This window comes from Crotalus tigris, unplaced genomic scaffold (assembly GCF_016545835.1).
Source record: "Crotalus tigris isolate CLP2741 ecotype Arizona unplaced genomic scaffold, ASM1654583v1 scf7180000017546.9332058, whole genome shotgun sequence".
NCBI classification, from domain to species: Eukaryota; Metazoa; Chordata; class Lepidosauria; order Squamata; family Viperidae; genus Crotalus; species Crotalus tigris.
The window spans coordinates 4,517,654-4,542,567 of NW_024096465.1; the positions used below are offsets into that span (position 1 = coordinate 4,517,654).

A 24,914-nucleotide genomic window follows, 5' to 3' on the forward strand; every position below is an offset into this window, starting at 1 on the left:
TGGCTTCAATATTGCTATTTGTTTTTATTCTTTTAGCAAGCATTCTCCTCTTCCCACTACTACTTTGTTGTTGTTGTTGTTAATTGCGAAGTTGTGTTCGACCCATCGTGACCCCATGGACAACGTTCCTCCAGGTCTTCCTGTCCTCTACCATCTTCTGGAGTCCATTTAAGTTCACACCTACTGCTTCAGTGACTCCATCCAGCCATCTCATTCTCTGTCGTCCCCTTCTTCTATTGCCCTCAATCTTTCCCAGCATTAGGCCCTTCTCCAGTGAGTCCTTCCTTCTCATTAGGTGGCCAAAGTATTTGAGTTTCAACTTCAGGATCTGGCCTTCTAAAGAGCAGTCAGGGTTGATCTCTTCTAGGACTGACCGGTTTGAACGCCTTGCAGTCCAAGGGACTCGCAGGAGTCTTCTCCAGCACCATAGTTCAAAGGCCTCAATTCTTTTGCGCTCAGCCTTTCTTATGGTCCAACTTTCACAGCCATACATTGCAACTGGGAAAACCATGGCCTGGACTATATGCACTTTTGTTGGCAGGGTGATGTCTCTGCTTTTTAGTATGCTGTCTAAATTTGCCATAGCTTTCCTCCCCAGGAGCAAGCGTCTTTTAATTTCTCGGCTGCAGTCCCCATCTGAGGTGATCTTGGAGCCCAGAAAAATAAAATCTGTCACTACCTCCATTTCTTCCCCATCTATTTGCCAGGAATTGAGAGGGCCGGATGCCATGATTTTGGTTTTCTTAATGTTGAGTTTCAAGCCAACTTTTGCACTCTCATTCTTCACCCTCATCAAGAGGCTCTTTAGTTCCTCTTCACTTTCTGCCATTAGAGTGGTATCATCTGCATATCTTAGGTTGTTGATATTTCTCCCGGCAATCTTAATTCCAACTTTTGTTTCATCTAGCCCTGCCTTTCTCATGATGTGCTCTCACTACTACTTACAATGATAGAAAATATTAAGGAAACAATGTATTTGGACAAATGAAATTAAGCACTCTCCTTAATTAAAAGTAGTATTGACCCTGTTTATACTGTTTTATTAATTACTCTTTTTTATTTAAAAGTTTTATAAATTTATTACAATATAAACGCCCCCCCCACCCCTTCCCCCCTTCCCCACTTCCCAGAGCTGATTACAGGATAAAAAATAAAATAAACAAACATAATCTAACTAACATAAACCGACTATACTATCAAACAAAACCATAACACGCTTTAACTCTTTCTCCAAACAAATATTAACAAATTAAATCAAAGATAATAAGATAATTATAACTATTAATAATTATCTAAAATCTACTCTTTTATTAATTACTCTTAAGAAATTGTTTTTGAGAAATATTTGTCTCCCACAAGGTCCTTAACGCCAATGTTTTGCTTCTTTCAAAAAGATCACTGTATATGCTATTAAATAACAAATATTATTATTTCCTCCATATTACTGGGATCCATCACAACATACTAGAATTAGAACTTTTTTGAATTAATAAGAGAAATGTAAAAAAACATTATATTAATTTTTAAAAGCAGTGTTTCTCAACTTGGGCTACTTTAAGATGGGTGGACTTCAACTCCCAGAATTCCCCAACCAGAAAAGCCAACCCACCCATCTTAAAGTTATCTAATACTAGTATTCAGGTTGAGAGGTAATAAAAGGTAATAAAATACTATAATATTAATTACATGGACTGTAATTAATGGACTGGACTGGAAAGAGGCTGAATGAAAAGGCCATCTTTTCTTCATTAAAGGCCTGTTGTACATTCATCTTTATGTCCCAAATCAGAGAGTGATAGTTATCTCATGCTGAATTAGACAATCGGATTTCTTTCTTCTCCAGGCATTGGACCTCAACACTTCCAATGACTTTCCATTTGTCATGCTGGCTAAGAATGATAGTAATTGAACTACAAATGTACTGACACGCACCAGTTTTCAGTGCCTGATTTAAAGAAATGTTAAGCACTATACTGGAAAGAATGTAGGTACTAGTGAGCCCCTAACCTTGTTCTTTTTCTGCATGTTTGGGCTACTACTAGCAGAGAATAAAGGTGGGTAAAAATTAAAGTAGGCCCACATTCTAAAGAATAATTATAATTCTAGGCTTCTAGATAGGCTTGCAAATCACTGCTAGGATTCTATCCACTGTTTGTGGGATAGATGGGCACATCTCCAAAACACTCTGTTACCTTATTTTTTCATTCTTGGAAATTTTGGGATAGGGTTTTATCTTCTTGAAAGAAATAGAATATATATTTAATTTCTATGGGCATGTGCTTCAGTATTTTATATTAAAATTCAGATACTGGGATTGAATAATGGACTCTGAATAATTAGGTTATCAGATTCTTCCATTAATAAGACTTCACAGATTATTGGAATTTAAGTTTAGCTCTATTACATCTAACCAATGGATGTTTCAATCCTTCCTATTTTAGAAACTTACAAAATAACCATTCTTTTATATAAAAGATGAAATTAAAATCATTTCTAATATGTTAAATATTTTAATATTAAACATTTAAACACATTAAAGCATTCCTGATATGGAAATCTATTCCTGTATAGAAATATAAAGGAAAAGAACTCTGTCTGATTTCTGCTGTGAAGGTTGGGGAAGTGAAATATGCCAAAATATTTATTTCAGCATTGTGAACTAATACCCATGTGCTTTTTTTCAATGGCCAGGTAAGCTTGATAATTAACTTGTAGCTTACCTGCTGTGTATACCCTCTCCAGGAAGATGGATAAAATGTTAGAAAAATAGTTGGTTAAAATAATTCAAATAGGATAAATGGTTCCATTTAGTTACTAAAGTAACATAGCAACCTGGATATTACACATGATAGGGTGCTCTCTACCCTCTGCTTAAATGGCAGTGGTGGATTTAAAAACATCCTCTTAATACTTGTTAAAGATTGGCAGGCTGAGATATTAGCCTGAAGCCCTCAAAGACCAATGTTAACTTAAAGTAGTGTATAAATTAAGCTAACTACAATTTATTCAATAAAGCTTAGCTAAACAAGTATTTAGTATGATGTCTAAACTTATTCAATGAACTTTAACTATTGACCTCAATAGCAGGTTATTCAAAAAGGCAAGAGCAAAATGGCAATAAGTATTACATGGAGTATCTTCCTGCTGATTAAACAGAGGCCATAAGAGGAATATAAAGCAGCTGTAAAGGACGACTGGGCTCAATGGCTAAAAAAAAGTGAGTAAAGGAGTTTGATGGGTGAATTCAAGTTGGAACTCTTAAGTCCATGATGTATCCTTGACTATCTGGAAGGCTTAGAAAGGAAAGAAAAATAGTCTTTTCTTAGTAATACCTCTGAAACAAAATAAATGATTTTGCATACTTAATGTACAATGCTAGAGACATGTTTCTGTCTCTGCCAGAGAGCAGCCTCAGTATATCTGCATTAGGTGCAAGCTTGTAGAAGTTTTTGAAGAAAATGTCAAAGAACTGAAGTAATAAATGCCATTCTTTAGTTGATGAGAGAGGAACACTGATCAAAGAAGAGATGCACTACAGCACTCTCATGGAAACGTAATAATCAAAGCTCATGGACTAAATTGACAACAAAAAGCAATTCTTTACAGCTGAACTTGGAATCATCTTTCAGACTCTCACAAAAGAAGCAGCTTCTGATCTTGGAGGAATAGAAAAATGTGACCCTATAGAACAGGAGAACAGAACAAGAGATAGAATGGTAGCTCCTCAAAAGGCATAAGGGGATATATTCTGCCCTGCAAGAAAGCAATAAAGAGTATCATAGTACTTGATTCACATCCACAATAATCAGAACAAATGTCTGTCAACTAAATCCATTGATTCATGATTCTGCCTGCCAGGGGCAAAAAAATCCACATAACAGAACAATTTTCAAACTTATCAAATCTATTGACAATTATCTCTCCCTGGTAGTCCACATGGGAACAAATCATGCTGCAGAGAAGAGCTACAACTTTCACATTTTTAAAAAAATATCTGATAAGCAGGCTCAAAATCTTGGGGCCTCAAGTGTCATTCTTTAGCTAGGACTTGTAATGGCTTCCCTGGATGCCAGCTTGGAAGATGACGAAGAACCAGCTCTGGGGACTTTGGAGCATGCTATGGAGAAGACTTGGAAGACACAGGAGACTCCATGCCAAGAGTGGATGGGCAAGAGTGATAGAGCCAGGAACATTGGAAGGGCCAGTAAATGAGCAACTAGGTGATCATCTGGCTGAAGAGACAAGAGGAGAAATGTGGCTGCAGTCAGGAAATAGAGAGAACCAGTCAGAGGTATGGGGTGTATAAGAAGCACAGCTAAAGTCAATCAGCAGAGACAAGGAGGGGTTGCCAGATCCCAACATGTAGAGCAAAGCACATGTTGGACCTTGGATTTCATGACTGTATTCTGGACTTGGCTTTGAATATTGTGTTGGAACTTTGGACTTGTGCTTGGACCCTGGACTTCATGTGTGGATTTGCAAACTTGTGCCTTGAACTTGGACTTTGTATTTGCCCTTTGACATTGAGTCTTGGCTGGGTGGACTCTGGCAAATCAAGACCCTGCTTTTCCAATGAATTGGAAGAATAACATTAGGGGCTTGCAGTACCTTAATAAAGCATAAAAATTCCTTGTGTGCATGCATGGATTGGGACAAGACAGGACTATAGAAGACTGGAAATGGAAGAAAAACATTGCAAATTAACAACTGGCTGCACAAATCCCATAAATTTATATATTTATTTATAGATTACCAAACCATCTAAATCCAGAACAACTTTCAGTTGCTGCACAAAATTAAAAAAAAAAACATTACATAAAAAAGACAACGGTCATCTGAGAAAACAGCATAACTTTTTCATGTGACTCAAAAAAGTCCAGCCCAAATATCTTACTGTAAGACTGAATGCAGGCAATGTTGTGCCAAAGGCTGGTGCTACACTAAATAAGGCCTGCTTTCTTCATCCTACTCTCATTCTTTAATTGATATATTCAAAGTAAGCAACAGGACAGGTAGATATTAGAGGACCAAGATGAGCAACAAATAAGAGAGGAGAAAAGAGAAAGTTCTCTGTTTATTTTCATAACTACTTTGGAAAGGGCAAGATCATCTTTGAAGATTCTTCAAAGATAAATTTGGGTAGGCAATATGGACAGAAGAGGAGACCAATAGAAATATCCACTGGGTGGTCAGAATGTGCTTATTCAACACTGTATATGACTTAAAGTTATCTCTATCTCTCACTATGCAAGTATCTTGTATTGCTGATATTTGATTATGGGCATGTAAACGTGTTAAATTGAGCACAGACCCTGTAACTGTAGCTTAGAATTAATTATAATTTTGTTAAGGCTTTTGAAATGCATTGTTATATTCTGCATTTTCCTGCAAGTGGGGACATCACAGCATGAGTGCGTTTTGACCTCAAGCAAGTGTCCTTAATTTGTCCTCAGGAAAGTGTTGTAAAAGACAGGCACAGATGGCCTAGGTTTATAATTATTTCAGCTTGGAATACAGCAGAATAATGAACTCTATTTGCCCTCACCGTTTCAAAGCAGTAGAAACCGAGCAATGGCCAAGCAATTGAGACAGTGAAGAGGGAAAGCTACTGTTGTCTCATCTGAAGCCATTATAAAACTGGCAATGTAACTTCATATAAGACCAGAATGATTTTTAAAAATCTGTTTACTACAACTAATGTTTTCATGATGCAAAAGGGCATTTAAGGAGAAAACCCTTGACATCCACAAAGAGCAAATCCAACAAACTCAACAACTATTCACCATTTCCCAAGATTTTATGTAAATTGCAAGCAGGCTGAGGAAGATTCACTAGGAGGCTGCAGACCCATTACCCTGCTTGTTCCTTGTGAGTAAATGCAGATGCAAATTCTGTTGGCAGGAAGATAAAGTGGATAATTTATTTGCTTTTCTAATTGGTTGCAAAGGGTTGAGAAAGGCCAATTTTAACAACAATAAAAAGCAGAAAGTTCAAAAACACTACAAACAACCAAAGCCTACAGGATAGTTTGTTTTATGGCACTGAGAAATTCTGTCAGGGGAAAGAACCATTGTGCAGGGTTGGGGGCAGGGGTGGGTTGTGGTGTTGTTTTCCTGGTTAGAATATACATTCCATAATCTGCTTTATCAAATAGAGATGAACTTTTTTTTTACAAACAAACCAACAAAATCCTGAAAAAGAAACTTCTTTGTATTTAGGATTTTGTTTGCTTTTTTTCCTGTTTATCTCCCAAATTATAAAACATGGTATCATGAATTATTCATATTATTTGATTTAACACACTTTCTTGCCCGCATTAAGCTTCAGTGAATGGGGCCCTATGCCACTGCAGTTACGCAGAACTTAATATACTGGTGATGCACCCACTATTAACTGAAAGTGAATTGGGTTCATTGCCACTTTGTAATTTAATTTCTTGGATATTCTAGATCTTGATTCTAAACAACATAAGTTCAAAGAGGGAGAAAAGACAATTCTGAAAACAATAGGAAATTAAAGATAGTGAAATTTAAGAAGACATGTGAAATCCATTGGAGCGGTTACAACTCAGAATTGTTGGATAAATACTTTGTGTTATGATCATTCCTTGCAAGTAGTAAAGATAAATATTTGTAATTTCCACTACTGTTTACAAAATGTGGCAAGAAAAGAAAATATATTTTGAGCTCAAAAGGTAAACTAGAAAGTACGGCTGTTAGTATTTAAAGCCCAGTATTGGGGTGTGGACTGGGGATTGAAGACCCTGCACTAAGGGACTTGCCTCCTTAATGATAATGATGATGATGCCATTTTATATATTAACTGCATTTGCTCTGATCTGAGTTATTGTTGCTTAACAAAAATGTGAACTGAGGCAGTAGAAATGGCCACCATGTCACTTTCTATCATATGCCTCTTATTTATTCTATAAAATGAAGTCTTGGTTTAATAGATCAAATGGTGAAAAGAGATATCTGTTAAAGTGAAATGTCTGTTAAAGCTGGATTTAATCAATGATGTGTGGGAAGTCAGCCCCCCCAGGGCAGAATATTATATTTCCTCAAAGGATCTTAAAAAGGCAGAAAAACATGCCCAATCTTTTTTAATAGCCCCAAGTCTCCTTCTGCTAAGCAGAAACCAGCTCTGGAGAAATGCAGATATCATAATCCTTTGAGAAAGACTGGCACCTGGAAGCTTAGAAATGATGGGGTTGGACAAAGATCCCTAGAATCAATAATCCCTCACACCAAAAAATCCAACATAGGACATAGTCATCAGCTGCACCCCCAGGGAAGCAGTATATGACCTTTGGGACATAATAGAATTAACCCCTCACCATCAGAATACCAGAAAGGCACACTCAGACTCAGGTCAAAATTCATGCCACAGGAACAACTCCAAACAAAAGCTTAAGAAGATATAAAAACCCATCACTCCCTACTACACGTGGTCAGCTTTCCCAGAGCCATGATTCTGTCTGGCTATGCTCTTCAATAAACTCCAACCTTCTTTCTAAAGCAGTCTCCATTTTGCTCAGTCCAGCTTGGACTGGACCCTGATGAAGATTTTTCTTTCCACAGATGTAATTTATATTACTTGCACAATTACATAGTTATGCTAATTGATGTAAACTGATACAAATGATGTAAAAAAATAATCATGAAAAAATACAAATTGCATCAATAATGTCAATGATATAAATTATACACTACTTCAAAGGTATTAGATTGTTACTTAGGAGTTTATTCTGAAGCAAAATTTGGTGTTTTGCATTCAAAGACCACAGAATGGGGGGGGCGCAACCATTGAGGCTTTAGGGTGTTAGTCTGATTTTCATGCTTTAATGTCTTGTGCCCCTCATTTGGTTTATCTATTTATTTTTAGAAAAGCTATAATTTCCTAAATATTGTCCCTTCCCAAAATATGAGAAGATCATAAAAACATTGGTTTTTTTGGTTTGTTTGTTTTGTTTTAATATAAACTAGTAATTAAACAATGTGTTTAAATCTAAGCACCATTTTTTCCTGTTTTATTTTAGAAAACCGATGTACAGTGCAAGGAGGGAAGGGACGGCCATCTCTAAATATTTCTGCAACATGAGAATACTGCAGCCTAATTTGGCCTGCTCAGCATGATTAAACACACAGTCAGTCAGAAAGGCTTAAAGACAAAATATCCTCCTTGGTGAACAGTCTGGGTATCATTCAAAGCTATCCTCCTGTTTTAAATCAACCAACCACAGAGCTGTTATGAGCAGCAACTGTTTTTCCACGCAGTGCTATAAAACAAAACCTGTACCTTAACCTATCTTTTGATGGAGACAGTTTCTCAACTGCATAACAAGATGGAGCCAAAACTGTGGGCTTGAAACTTACATGTAGTTGGAGGATGGAATCAAGGTGAAATTAAATGAATCTTTGAAGTTTGCAAGCTCAATCCCAATGTATATGCAGTTGTGATACAGCAACTAAGTCCATGCAATCATTTCTACTCTTTGATCTAGTTCAGAAGTGTCAAATCTCCGGCCTATGGGCCGGACACATCACCGGGAAACCGCACCCACCCCATTGCCGGCAATGGGAAAAAAACTCCGATACATTGTGCGATGTCACATGATGTCGTGAGTTTGTCATGTCTGATCTAGTTGGTAGATTCTGACAGTCTACATTGATGTTTCACAACAGAATATGATAAGTTAACTTCAGTTTTAAATACTGTTTGTTAATACAATGCATGTTTTGTGGAGTTCAGCATCCATAGAAAACTCTGCCAAAGCATTATTTCACAAATTCATTTAAATACCTGGTTGTGATAAAAATGATGCCATTGCTAGGGCTGAAAATCAACTGCTGCAGAGGTCAGGAGAAGCAAAATGGCATAATCGGTCAAAATGGAATTTAATATAGCAACAATAAGAAGAGGTTCACGGACACCTATGATTCTCTGTTTTAAAAATTGTTCAAATAAGTGTTCAGAATTGCATTAGTCTGCATATTAAGCATAAATTTGGGTGGTGCCAAGGAAAAAAAAGCCAAAATTAATTATTTTACAAAGTATATATATGCTTGTGTATATATTTACACACACACATATGTAAGACTCTCATATAATTATATAATATAAATTAATATAAGTTTACTATTTACAATATTTCACTATGATTTAATATAGCTTATATTACAGAAAATCGTGTAAAAATAAATGTGTATTTTCATGGAAGAGTTGAGTCTAAAAAAGTGATAAAATATTTTTTAAAATATTTTACTGCTTATATTATGCTGGAAACTGTATTATAATACAGTATGCTTATTGTACAAATTCAAGAAAGAACATTCCAAAAATAATAGAGCAGTACAGCTGAAGCACCATTTTGTCCAAATTGTCATTAAAATGCAAACGCTATAAATTAATACATGGATTTTCCAATGCAGTCATCAGCCCCATTCAGATTCTCTTATGGTTCATTAAGTAGATGCTAGCTTTTGAATCACACAGGGAAATGGATGTCTTTTCTAGAAATCACTTTCCTAGGAGCAAAAGTATATTTGTACCAATGCAGATAATGAGACATACAAGAGGAGTTTCAAACTGAAATCATTCTGATATCATACTGAAATTCCAGCTTGAAACACTTCTAATGGTGACCAGGCATAATGGCTAAAGCAATGGAATATAAACAGCTGTTACGAATCTAACAATTGCCATGAATCAATCAACATGGTCTTAGACAAGCTGTACTTTATAAGTTTCAAACTCCTATTTATAAAATGAGAATAGTAATTCTGGATTATATGATTTCTGTGAAGATTCTTAAGATGATGCATTCTAAATGTTTAGAACTCTGTACACCATTATTTACAGGTCCAGCATGAGAGGTGTGTTATGGGTTCCATCTGCTAAGAAGTTCCATCAGATGTGAACCAGGAGATGAGCCTTCCCTGTCATGGCATCCATCCAAGATGAGATCAGTCCTACTGATTTCCAGAAATTCTTAAAACCTGGTTTTGTCAGCATACCTGGAGAACACATGGATGTTGGAAGCCCATGAAATGGCTACATTGTATGCAAAATTTTCAAGACATTCTCTATGCTGTGAGTAACATTTGTTTTAATTGTTTAATGGTTTTTAGATTTTTATTTATTCTGTTTTTACTTTAAGCTGCCTAGAGGCGTATTTAGGAGACAAGCAGCTATATAAATTTGATAAATAAATTATAATGATATATGTAATAGAATGGCAATAAAATTAAAAAGGTGTGGACTACTGTTGTATGCATTAGTGTTAGTGAGAATGTAATATTTATTTGTTTGTTTCCCTAATGTACATATTGTGAGATGTTTCCAATATTACTGAAGCTCACTCTTACATAGTACTCAAAGCTCCATAAAGTATGACAACACATTTATAATTCTCTCAATTATATAAACATAATATTAATGATCACATTTTGATTGTTCAGTTATGTTTACTAAGAAACCAAAAACTAAGTTATTATTACTAATCTAGAAAATATACTAAGGTGATATTTACAGGTAGTGCTTTTTTTTGTTAAAAAAAAAAAGGTGCCAGAACTCACACACGTCATACAACCCACCTGGCCTACCCTACAAGGCTTACCTTTGTAATTGAAAAAAAAAACCTTTAATTTATAGTGTATCTAAAAGACCAGGATTTTCAAGGTAAGTTAATACTATTAATGTTATCATGCACAAATCCATTGAAAAAAGGTACTGGAACTCTGTTCCAGTGCGTTCTATGACAAAAAAAGCCCTGTTTACAGGTGAGAATTTCATTTTTACCCCAAAATAGTTATTTTTACCCAAATAATCATTGCTCAACATTGTTATTTGTTAAATATTATTACTTGTGCTATTTGTTGTCATAGTATAAGATTACTGAATTTATAGACTAAGGAACTTTATAGTTCAATCCACGGTGTACACATTTCAAACATATTTTTAACCATATAAAAAGGCAGGATAAAAAATAAAATCATCATCATTATTATCTCTGTGTGTCACCATGCCTTACCCAAGCTTCAAACTACTTTGTCAAATAAATAAGAAATATTTGTTTTGAAACTCATTGTGGTTATTATTTTATTCACATTAGGAGCCTAGGATATGCAAAGATAAAAGCAGTATCTCGAAGCTGGAGCTTAGGCAATTATATTAGATCTATATATATTAATGTGGGCATGTTAGCAACAAAAGTAATCTTACATTAAATATTGTTAGATTTTTTTTGTTTTATATGGGATAGATAGCTGAATGTATATATGCTATACAGAAAGTATAAACAAATTTTGTACTCATGAGATTTAAAAAGAAATTAATGCAGAACTATTATTAACCCATATTTTAAAATTCATCACAAAAATCAATATAAAGTTTAATATAAAACATATGTCAATAGTTGCCAATGTAAGATAAAACTAATTTGAATGCATGAAAACACAAGTACATAAATCTCAAAATCTGATCCAAATTCACAATTTGCAAGGCCTAATGAAGAATATGGCAGAGAATATTAGCACATGTATATATTTTTTAATTTTTTTTATTTTAATTTTATGTTGTCCAGATCAATCATATAGCTTCATCTCCTTAGAAATCCTACTTATTTATCACATTAGGAACATGTCTGTCTAATCATTCTCATCAGCTTGATAAAATGCAAGGAGAAATGGGTCCAATCTGAAGGGGAAAAAATAGTCATGTGGAAAAGAAACTTCTTGATATCATTAAAATTGACCCGAAGAACATTTACTAAGGTCATTGTTATCTGATGGTTGTTGCAAGGTTACCATGAAAATAAGCCATAGATTTTGTCTGTCCTTGTTTTTAGTAAAAAGAAAAGAAAGAAGTATAAAAACTCAAACAACATGCCAATATAATGTCATTGACCTTATGGGTAACTTCAATTTTTAAAAAAGGTACAAACTTCAAACTTTAAAAATTATGCATGCAACCAGCAGATATTATTTGATTTCAATTTGATATTTATGATGGTCTGCTTGGAGATAGCATTGTCATCAATGATACAAACTTTATACAGGTTTGCAGGGTTATCTTGTCCTGGCCTAAAGTAGGCAAGAAAGGATGATAAATGCAACCTGATTAAAAATTATTGATTTAATTAATAATAAACTACACATTCAAACAGAAAACATGGGTGGTATATTAATTTAATAAATAAATATATAAACAACCTATAGGTCAATTAGCTATGCCTTTTAGGATGTTACCAGCAGTGCAGTCAGCTGCTACAATACAAGCAGTTAGATCTGACTGCTCTAAGCTTCCTAATCCAAATGACCACCTTTTCCATGTTTTTCTTGCTTCTTTCACTAGTGTCCCAAGTGTAGGAGCTGATACAATATTGCAATATAATACCTAATCATCAACTCTTAATGCAAGGAAACCCAAAGTCTTGATGGTCTTGCAGGTTAACTAGTAGGTTATCCCACAGTTGAATCCAGCAGACGATGGATAAGAAATTTCACCAATATGATTTAGGAAAGGAAAACTTGGGTTGCAAATGTGGGAGATCAATACTCAGCCAGCCACAAGGCTTGGATGGATTGGGCATCTTTGTATTCCCCTAGAGCAGGCATATCAAACTCATGACATCACGTGATGTTGTGCAACGTATTGCAACGTTTTCCCCATTACCGGCAATGGGGTGGGCATTGCGGGTCAGCAGTTTGACACACCTGCTCTAGAGCCTGCTCCAACCACCATAGCTCCTTATCACTGCAATATGTCCTTTTCTGCTGGAACATGGCACAGTCCAATTCTTAATCTTCCATCCTTCCAACACAAAACAATGTGTGTGGTCTGCCACAAGTCCAGGATGAGCCTCCAGCTTTCAGCTGGAGCATACTCCAGCATCATAATCTCACACATTCCATTCAACCACTCTGTCAGATTTTTCCACATATTGACTGAAAAAGGCAAATACACACCTTCTGCTATACCCAATGCAAAAATCAACTTCCTTGGTTGTCACTGAAAATATTTATGTATCATTTGTCCTAAAGTGTATAACCAATATACACTTTAAAAGAAAAATATACAATATATTACATTTTACAAGGTAAGATAAAATAAAATAAGCTATATAAAATAATTACCCTATTCAATCAGTAAGCCTAAATCACTAATCAGTAAGCATATCGCCCTTATAATTCCCAAATGCCAAAATAAATAAAAATATTTTCAGCTGCAATAGAATTGGCAGATGTTTTATTTCCCAGAGGGAACATGAAAAATACTTTCCATTGCAGATACCAAGTAAATATCCAATTGATGTGGCCAAGAGTATTTTAACAGAGGCATCAAAAAATTGAAGATGATGACTGTAACCACATAATTGTAACCTATTGTGGGAAAAATGCCCACTTAAATAAAGAATAAAAGCAGCTGGAGATACTGCAAGTGTAACAAAATGTATTTTATGGTCATGCACAACAGTAGTAATCATTGGGCTCCCAGCCAAAAGAATGCAAAAAGGCCAGGTTTCAGCAAGGTTACAGGTTATATGCCTTGGAAATGTTTAATAAGACTCACAAAGGCAATGTAAATTATAGCATGACCTTTACAGCTGGTCATGTAGCATCTGATAAGAACATGAAATGACTTTACTAGCCAAGCTATCCTTTCTACTAATACTAGCATCCTATAACATAAGTCATGTCCTTTCACACCAAGGAAAAGGGAGCTAGTTTTTGTAATCTCTTTCTCTCCAGGGGAAGTCATCAGGAAATTTGCTTGCTTCTTCTCCTATACATTTCAGACTCCCTCACAGTGATCATGTATGTAAGAATAAAATATGATTATCCACAACAAGCCCACATTTTTTTTTACATATATTGCTTGCACAAAAAATACAGAAAAAGGAGCAGATCACAGCTGCCATCTTGACTTTTTTTAAAACAGTGCTCTGTCTCCTGATGTGAGGACAAAAGAGTGTGACTTGAATTTGAATTGTGCGGTTGATGATAGTGTTCAAACAAAATTACATTGGAAAAAAATTACCTTGAGTATATTTGTCACAACTTGTTTAGGACCTTATAGATAACCATCAGAAATTGAAACTAGCCAATCTATTTAACAATTATAATATATATTTTCAGTTAGATGCACTATACAACTTATTTGCAATTGCATTTTGTGTTAGCTGCTGTTTCTGGACCACACAAAAAGGTAGAACCACAATATATATACATGATATTAAGTCAGATTACTAATAGTTAGAGCTTGGTGCTCATAACTTTTTCTTAATTCTCTTTTTAATTTGCTTTTAGTCATGTTTCCATGTTGTTTTATTATGTTGTTGTAAACCATCCTGAGTTACTTAGGTGAAATGAGAAGTGTAGAAATTTAATAAACCAATAAATATTATCACCAATATCACCAGAACAAACAATAATTGGTATTTTAGCTGAAGATGATGAAGATGTTCCTTGTCACTGCAGCATTTGTGAGTCAACTTAAAATAAGGAGAACGCTACAATAAAGCAGGACAGAGCTGTGAATACCCCTAAACCAAGGGTAGGCAACCTTGGCTCTTTTATGACTCGTGGACTTCAACTCCCAGAATTCCTGAGCCAGCATGCTGTTTGGGAAATTCTGGGAATTGAGGTTTACATATCTGAAAGTTGCCCGAGGTTTAGAAACATTGCATTAAAATGATTTGCAGTTCCCAAATTAGGTTGCAACTCTATTTCAACAAAGGAGAATGCTGTATTGTGAGTGGTAAAATATGATTCAATAGACAATCCAGTCAATTTCAGTTCATGACACAGGAACAATTTAATTTGTCCTTCACCTCAGATAGCAGGTGTCTGAGGCCATCCTTGAATCAAACTTGCCCTTTGACATAATACTTGAGTCACCAAGCGCTAGAGTGGCAAAGACTTAAATTCCAAGTGTAGCTTTTATTTATTTACTTCCTAGGGAAAACAGTCCAATTTAAAGCTGTATTGGCAAAATGATTAGGCAGGTTATTGAGTTTCAGAGTTGTCTGTAAACCAAACATATTTGTGTATGGAGAAAATCTCAGGTTTTATCTTTTGCCTATCACTGCACCTTATACTGTGTAAACGTATCTACAGATGAAATATTTTTGAAATAAAATAATCAGGAAGCAATCCTTTTTAAAATTTCTTAGATAATTTGAACTGAAGCACAATGTCATATTTTTAAAAACTGTTTCTGCATGAGATCCCACAAATTCACTTTCTTGATGTGACCTGGTAGTCAAAATGATAGTTTCTTCGAATAAGAAACTGTCATTATTTTCAGTAACTGTAGTCAGTGCCAAGACTGAATTCATAGACATTTAAGATTACCTATGTTTTTATGTATTGAAATTTTCGGGATATTTGTGAAAAACAGAATAAAAAAATAGCAGCTGTGACAAAGATTCCTTCAAATTCCTATACATATATTAAAGATATTCACCATGACAACAATATAGAGAATGATTTTGCTCTTCTTTCTGGAATGGTTTTTGAACTTCCCAGTCTTATCAATAGGCCTCAAATTTTCCTATGGTATGTTATTCAAATACTACAAACCCCAAATGCTACATTTTGCACAGTGCTGCCCCCTGCTGTTGATACTATTTTTATCACTGATTATGGTAATAATTTTCAGATTAAGTAAAAATGTTATCCTTATTTAAATTCAGCAAGTTCCAGATAATATTTGAACAGTTAATAAATGGCTATTAATAGAATAATGCCTTAGGAGAAACTAGTCACTTGTCTAAATCTATTCAATGAGTCATATCTTAGCTTCATATTTAATTGTGTAGTTATAAACATTATCAGTAAGTCTACTTTAAAAAGTAACTTCCCAACAAACTTTAAAAGATTATGAAAAATCCCCATAAAGCATGGTGATATATATATGTAAACTATAGATAAGGAATTTTGAAAACTGGTATTGGGAAATTACAATACATATCCAGCGGTCACAACCAAAGAGCGGATGCTCTCTATAGGAAGCCCGAATATTCCAAGCAGAAGACAAGCTTCTGCCAAGGACAGCGCTCTCTATCGAGTCTTTTGCTGTGATGCAGGAGTCAATAGATGTATGGGCTCGGATTCGGGAGGCCCAGCAGCAGCATGGGTGGGTGGCTCAGCGAAAGGAGGAGGTGGGGCCCAATTCCCCATGGACAGTCATGGATGGACTCTTCCACTATTGTGATTGGCTCTATGTTCCGGGGGGGCCGCTCTGGGGACTCATCCTCAGCCAGTGTCATGACAATCTGGCGGTGGGCCATTTTGGCCTGTTCAAGACCCTGAACTTGGTCTCCTGTACCTTCTGGTGGCCCCAAGTCTGACACGACTTCCAGGCCTATGTCACGTCCTGTATCCCATGTAGCCAGGCCAAGTCAGTGATGGGCCCTGCCCAGACTACTGCAGCCCTTGCTGACACCCAAAAGACCGTGGGGGGCTGTGTCCATGGACTTCCTGACGGACTTACCCCCGTCTTCTGGATTCATGACGGTGTTCATGGTGGTGGACATGCTGACCAAGATGGCACATTTCATCCCATACTGTGGCTTGCCGTCTGCCCACACCACCAGTCGCATGTTCATCCAGCAGATGTTCCAGCTGCACAGTCTTCCTGATAGGGTCATGTCTGATAGAGGGGCCCAGTTCACAGCCTGTTTCTGGCAGGGGTTGATGGAGACGTTGGATGTCAAGATCTGCCTCTCGTCCACACATCATCCCCAAACTGACGGAGGGACCGAGAAGATCCTCAGGATCCTTGAGCAATATCTGTGCTGCTATGTCAATCAGCAGCAGAACAATTGGGTGGACTATCTGGCAGTGGCTGAATTTGCGTTCAATAACTCACAGCACACCTCCACACAGATGACACCGTTCTTAGCCAATGTGGGATATCACCCTCAGTTTTTCCCTCTTTCCCCACTAGACTCACCAACAGCGAACGACTACATGGCAGAGTTACAGGAAATCCATTGATTGGTGCAGCGACAATTGAGAAGGCCAAGGCTGACTACAAAAGGTTTGCTGATCGGTGGAGGCGGGATATGCGCCCAATAACAGTGGGAGATTGGGTATGGCTGTCCACCAGGAACCTATCATCAACCCAGCCAGCCAAGAAATTAGACCACCGATATGTAGGACCGTTCCCAATCGAGTCTGTCATCAATCCGGTCACCTATTGCTTAACTCTGCCATGTTCCCTGCGGGTACATTCAGTCTTTCATTGGCCTCTGTTGGTCCCTGAGCAACCGGTGTGTCCACTTTGCCGAGCCGAACCTCCCCCACCAGAACAACATGATGGAGACAGTGCTCCCAAGTATGAGGTTGCCAGCATTCGGGACTCCTGTTGGATGAAAGGTCGCTTCCAGTACCTGATTGAATGGAAAGGCTATGGACCGGAGGAGTTCACCTTGGAGGATGCTCCTGCCTTGGTGACCACCTTTCATGAATAATTCCCATCCCGACTGCATCTGGATCGGCAGACTCGGGGGACGGGCCCTGCAGTGTGGGATAGTGTTGTGATTCCATGCCAGACTGTATTCCCAACATCTGAGTCTGGGGAATCTGAGGAGGAGGTGGAGGAGGCATTTGAAGGGCCATCAGGGTCAGAGGGAGGCTCTGATGAATTACAAGACTTGATGAAGAGCCTGGGCCCTCCAGTCATGTTCCTAATGAAGCTCAGCTGTGTGGGGAGAATGAGTCAGACTTGGAGGATTCACACCTGATGGACATGATGATTGATGCTCATAGACGCTGGCAATTAGCGAAAGCAGATCAGCAGCAGTCAATACAACAACTCCAAGGGAGGAGGAGGAGGCATTGAGAAGCAATGCCTTGGGATTGCTGTATAAAAAGGGAAGATGTGGGCAGTGCTGGTTGCTGAAGGCAACTGTTGCAAAGTATTTCATGGGATCATGTTCTGTTAGTCTTGCCGATGACTACTTCTCTGCTTTGTATGGTTTCGTGTGGACAATTTCCTCCATTTGGATTGTGTTTGCTACTTTTGTTTCTGGACTATTTGGCAAGTTGGTTACCCATATTAAAAGGGGTTTGTTTTCTTGAGTCTCCAGCCTATTTTCTCAAAACGGGTTTTGTCCTTGTGCCTTTAACAAGGACAGCCATAGGCCGGGATAGAACAACACCATTCCATACAAGCGGCTGTCCAGTCTCTTCTTAAAAGTCTCCAGTGATTTAGCACCCACAAGGTGCTCATTATTACAAGTAATATGAGTAAAAGTGCACTCTCTGGTACAATGCATGCAAAAATACATTCATGAGAAACAAGCTACAGACAGATACTGAGGATAAACATTTTGCACAATCTCCTTTTGCAACTTGTATCAAAGAGATTTAATAAAATTCATGGTCTATACACTGAAAAACCTTTGTGTATGTGGGGGAATTGATCTCTACTTCTGGTGCCATTATGCTAAAGTCTGCAAGCTTTCGGTGTTGAAAGCCACACTTGATCTGTAAATGGCCTGCAAAAGCTATATTTTATAAAATAGGTTATAGACTGTGGGGGGGGAGCATGTTGACTATTTTTGGTAAAATTAATTCACATCTTATTTAATGCCTACAACTCATTTTGATTCTTGGAATCTGCCAGGACAAGTCATTTCAGAAATGTTTTGTAATTGCCTGCTTCCTAGGGATGAGCGAGAGTGACTGGCCCAAAATCACCCAAGTGGTAGGTATAGAACTCACAGTCTTCTACTGGCCCAAAATCACCCAAGTGGTAGGTATAGAACTCACAGTCTTCTACTTTCTAACTTGAAGCTTTAATTACTACATCAAACTGGCTCTCTATTAGTAATTAACTGCATTATTTTCCAAGAATCAAAATTGTAAATGGATGGCAATATAAAACCATATAAATAAATGAAGTGTTAGTCTCAGTATCTATTCTTACTATTTAGTGGCAGGTTTTCAAGGCTATTGGTTGCTCTAAAAACTTTCTGAGTCTGCACACTATACTAAATGAAGAAAAGAAGAAGAAGATGATGAATAACTTACATAAATCTTGTAGTCTTTAAATGAAATTGTCCATTATGTGCAAATTCTGTTGATTTGCTGATTTGAAACCATTACACATAATGATATTGTCACAAGTTCCGACTAATGAAGCACTTCAAAGAACTTTCAGGCATGTTTCCTAAAGTCTTTATTTGCAGAGCTACAAATTATGCCGGTCACCATTGGACTAATTGATGCCAGAATCTGAACTTCCGGGCGCTGGCATCAAGCTTTCCTTGCTCAACCCCTCCCTTCTCATGCAGTCACAGGTCACATTATCCAATTAGTGAGAAGGTCAAACGTTTACTTCCTCTTTCTTTCCCGGGCTTTTTTCCCCCGCCCAGTCTAAGCTAAGTATTAACCCAATAAATGCCAGACAGTTTTGCATATTGTCAAAGCAAGAATATACAGTATTTGCAGCATTGACAGATATATTTGGTTCAGCAGTTAGACAAAAGCTTATCCATATTACTTAATAATACTCTTGAAACTGGCAAAAAGTGAATGCTGGTAGGGGTTTCCTGAAGACACATAGTATTCATTCATTCATTCATTCATTCATTCATTCATTCATAGCAATCTGACCAGCAACTTATGAGAATTTGATTTTAGACTCCATTTTAATAAAATTGAAATGAAATGTTGCCCTTTTCTTGAACCAAATGTGCCATAATGGAAATGGACAGTTTAAATCTCTCAGCATATGGGATCATAGAATTTGGGTTAGCTACAGGAAGTTAGAATAGATCTATTGAAATCAATGGCACAAGTTAGCCATGTGGCTAACTGGTCCTATTGGTATCAGTGGTACTACTTTATGTTCAGCTTAGTGTTTGTTGTAATATTGTTTGTTGATATAATATACTTGTTGTTATATACTAACTTACTATAATGTTGACTCTGTTACTTCAAATACCCTTACAGCATTTTAAGCACTACATGAAAGAAAAAGAGGAAATATGGCATTAACTTAAATCATTCTGCAACATATTTTATGGATTGGAAGAAAATGGGCCTTACATTCCATAACTTTTGGAAAAATAAATCATGCAAATTTATATTAAATAATTTAATATATTATGTACATTAAATACAATTCTTTACCTGACTAGGTCGTACATAAATGTTCTGCTGCTTCATTATTGCTGTGGTCTTAGTTTAATGCTTTATTTCAGAACATTTCCACACAGGACCTTGGGTTAGTTCAAAAGCAGTCTCCGACTGTTCCATCTCACAACTGTATCCAAAAGCCAAAAGAGTTTATTGATGGGTAAGTAAGTATAAAAGAAAACACAATAAATCTAGTCCTTTGGCTTGATGTGTTGAAGCTCTTAAGAGCTTGAGGACAAGTCTTTCACTGAGAGAAAAATTCCCTTAATTTCTAGTTTTGGCTGCTCCCTCCCCTTTGAAGCTTTGCTGTCAGAGCTTTGTCTCAGCATTTTGAAGCTGCAGATGATCACTGGTCAGTTTGAGCTTTAGGACAGTGAAAAGAATGGCTATATAGAAGCACCTTCAATAGCACTTCAACCCAGGAAACCACTATGCTGCAGTCTTTTGCTTTTAACTTGCAGTATAGGTTTGAAGAGAGATTCAAAATAGAACTAAAAGGATAGAATACAACCACTGATGTTTTTGGACTATATCCTTTTCCTGACCAAACAGAACAGCCTCTACTTGATATGTGAATATCATTTATGAGATAATTTATACTCAGCTTTATTCCAACAAATTAATGTAGGCAGAGATCCTTTCCTGTTACTTAAATGTTACTTAAATCTTGCTATTGATAGTTTTTGCAAAAATAGTGCAGTGCTTAAAATAAAATTATACCGCATTCCTTTATAGTCTTCTGAAATAGATCCTTTTATGTACCATCATTTTGCCAGCATGATATCATCCTGGCTGAAGAGAGATTGTCATGCTATTTATATTGTGCTGCAGTGTCCTTAAAGTGACCTTGCTTGCACAGGGAATGACAGCTTTTCTACATCTACCAAGTGCTTCTTATTGCTGCACCATGCACTAGTGGTTATTTGTATTAGACTATGAAGGCTCAACATAGCAGTTCCCAAAGTCACTGAAGAGAAAATGATAGTCTGATTAACTAAATGTTGTCAGTTACATGGAGGGCCCTTGTCTTTATAAAAAATAATTTTGGCCTGCTGTACCAACTTGTATCCTTCTGTTATTGGTTCATAGAGATCAAACCTTTAATAGTACCCCTACCCCCCCCCCACACACACATATACAAATTAACAAAAACAACCATAAACCAAAGCATACATAGGTTTACCATGGCAGCATCTACATCTGTCTTTTTGGTTCCATTTATAAAAATAAGCAAGCACTCTGATTTTCCCAAATGGTGATCATTGATCAACTGATCCATAGGAAATGAATCAAAGCTACTGATCATCTAGCTGTAAGCCTTCCAAGGGAGCAGGCAAGCATGAGAAACCGGGCAAATAATTTACAAAAAACAGAATATATTACTGCTGAAAACAGACAACTTTATAAAGCAGAAAGATTGCCTGGAGAGAGAATATTAGGAATAAAACTTTTATCAGAAAGTATTCTTGAGGCTAGTACTTCTGTTTAAAAAGAAATCATAAAAACAAGCTTAATTTAGGAAATAGCCTAGTGATAGAGAAGCCTGAGTTATTTAAGTCTATCTCTAAGGACCCGTACTGTGCTCTCTTCCACTATGTTGAGAGTCAGAAAGATAACAGAATACTGAATACAGTCAAAACTACCCCGTTGTTTGCAGTTCCACACTTTCACAACTTTTTTACACAGTGTCCAGAAAAACTGCCTATGAAATAATAAAGTAGGTTACATTCATAGTTTCATTTTTATTTATTAAGGAAAATTATATAAAAATATTTGGAACAATTGTTCAAGTATGGGGTTTTTAATTATATTGTATTATGATATGCATAATATTAGATATAGTTGAATAGTCAGTTAGTAAATACAACCTTTCTGGTTGCAAGGGATGTAATATCATATCCTTATACTGTATTTTCTTTCTTATCTTTTAGGCTTCCCCTAAAAGATAAGTGGAGCTGATGCTTTTGTGTTGATGCTTCATAGCCACAAATAGCTAATGATATCATAAACCTACTGTATATAGAACAAACCCAGTCTAATTGTGTACAAACTTCACAGGCTCTGGTACTGGAGATGCTGGCGGAACAGCTAAGAGAATTCATGTAAAAGCATTGTAGGAAAAGTAATGGGTTTTACCCCAAGTGCAATGAAAGTGAACACTGTAGTTCTATTTGACAGGTAATGCTGTTCATTCAAATGGAGGTAAACTCAGTTATTTAAAAGGGCAATACATTAGTCACAAGCCATTTAGCACATGCTTTTAACTTATTTTCAGATTTGACTATCTGGAAAGTATCATTCTGAAAGTGATCCACCTAGAATCAGATCTTTTCTGATTTTATGTAAAATAAGAACTGTAGTGCTATGGATGCCTTTTCAGAGGGTAGCAAACAGAGAAAGGGAGAGCAGTACCCATGGTGTGACAGGAACACTTTTGTGACAGGAACAAAGTGTTAATTTGGTCAAAACAATGTTGCAGCACTATGATGGAAACTCTGCCTCTTTTCTACATGCATTGCAATATTGCCCCCGCCCCCCCAAAAAGGCAGAGTTTGCATTGTAACCTTGCAACAATCCTTCTGTTGATCAAAAGCAGGCGTCTTCAAACTTGGCTCTTTTATGACTTGTGGACTTCAAGTCCCAGAATTCCTCAGCAAGCATGCCTGGCTGAGGAATTCTGGGAGTTGAAGTCCATAAGTCATAAAAGGGCCAGGTTTGAAGAACCCTGATCAAAAGCAACAAAATCCTGTACGCACAGCTGAACCAGAGAGCAATTCTTTTAATAGGGCAGTTGGTTGGTTAGTTGGTTGGTTGGATGGATTTTTATCCCTGTATTACTTTATAAATAAAGGGATAAGGCAACAAACAGGCATAATACTCCTGCCTCCTTCTAGTTTCCACACTAAAGCAACTCATTTTTTTCCACAGTATTTCAGGTCCAAAGACGTTAATATATTACATAATAAATATATATGCTCTAGAAGGAAATATATGTTTCTACACATTTCTGGATCAATGCAGCTCTAAAGGTAAACTATCCAAAGGGGATCGGGACAAGATAAAGGGAAGTGAGTATTTTAGTGAAGTAGATGCCATGTGGTAGAACTGCTGTGGGATGCTGAAGTGCAGCAATATAGATGTCTTGTAACTCTAGGTTTCTTCCTAGTCCTTTAGAATGATGGAGGACGTAATCCCACGGGTAGCGCTACACTAATATTTAGTTAGTGTTATTTTGTCTATCAGTATATGGCTGTGGGATTGTTACTGCTCTTGTTATATTGTATAACTATATCTAACCATCTACTTTGAATGTTGAAATTAACTTGCTTTTCTGGATATTGGGTTCCTGTTTTAGAATATACATGGACTTGTTTTCTATTTTCCTTTAGTCAGATATCACCACCTTTAACTTTGATTTTCACTTAAGATCTTGCTGTTAATTCACAAACTTGAGACTTTGATTAGCACTTTGCAAAAAAGATTCTCTTGCATTGTTTTACAGTTTTCTTTCAGTTATTAAGACAACATTTTATTCTAAAAAAAAGAGAATTCCAGTATATTTCCCATGGATGGCAGACACTGCCTTTACAATTATTTATATATAAGATAATTATGGAATATATCTCTCAAACAGTATGGAGTCTCCCAGGCTTTTCATAAGGAGAACATGTTATAAGATAACTATTCCATAGGCTTTTTTTTTTTAGACTGGAAACTGTGGCTACAGATAACCCTCGATTTATGACTATATGGAACCTGTTCATTATGGTCATAAGTATGACAGTCATAAGACAGGTCAACCATCCAATCTTACAACCTTTTGTGATGGGCGTTGAGCAAATGGGCAGTTGTTTGCTATGGACCGGTTTTGCCAAAATCTGAAAGTAAATGCCGGGTTTCAGCAATAATGGCATAAAATGTGGTCCTGTGACTATGGGATTCTGCTGGTTGCCTAGCTCCTGACATGTGGTCATGTAACTGTGCAAGATGGTGGCTTTTAGAACTTCAGAACTGGGTTGTAAGACCCCAGTCACTAAGCGACTGGTTGTAAGTCAAGGACACCTGTAACTAGAAAGTCTTCTGAGTGATAGAATGTAACAGAAAGGAAAAACATCAGCTGAATCATTCTTCAACATCTCCAAAATTAAAAAAAAAAAAACAACCCAAAACCCCGACATTGTTTTACTGATCCTTTGAGCAAACTTGTTTGTGAAACTGCTTTGCCTTCATGCTTCTAAGGAGTGAAATAAAGTAGAACGTATGATTTAACTTCATATTAATTTTAGAAGTTCTTCCAAGATTTAAATAACCAAGAGTAGCCACATTCTAACTGCTAAATAAAATTTTATCAGCAAAATCTGAAGAAAAAAATGACTTTGTTTTAAAAATGCATATTTCATTTATTCACAAGTTAGAGAAATGAGACAGGAGCAAAGAAGTCTTCATAAAAATTATCAGAGATCCTCCAGTTCCATGACTCCAGTGTTAAACTAAAGTCCTGGTTTTTGATCAGCAGTGTTTATGTGCAGGTGCCTGATAATAGGTCATAAACCTTTGCAAAGGAATCATAAAGCTGACATTATTTTCCTAATTGGTAAAAAAAGGAGAAATAATTGGGCGTCTTCCTAATGAGCAATCATTTGATCTTGCTTATGTTGGCAAACATGCAAGGCACTGTCTGTTCCTTTCATTTAATAAGGGCAATGTTTGCCTCTTCAGATGAAAGGTAAAGTATCCTCTTTTTCTGTCTAACCACCACAG

The 24,914-nt window shown here is 36.7% G+C and overlaps 1 long non-coding RNA gene across 2 annotated transcripts in view; it reads right to left on the bottom strand.

The window, feature by feature from the left end:
* The window catches only part of LOC120304697, an 87,799-nt gene that overhangs the window by 46,817 nt on the left and 16,068 nt on the right, over positions 1-24,914 (bottom strand). Inside the window, exon 2 of one of the 2 annotated variants that reach the window (XR_005555798.1) lies at positions 20,148-20,280. The exons of the other annotated variant lie outside the window; for it this stretch is intronic. This is a non-coding gene — a long non-coding RNA (uncharacterized LOC120304697). The remainder of the gene's footprint in view (positions 1-20,147; positions 20,281-24,914) is intronic. 2 annotated transcript variants of the gene reach the window in all.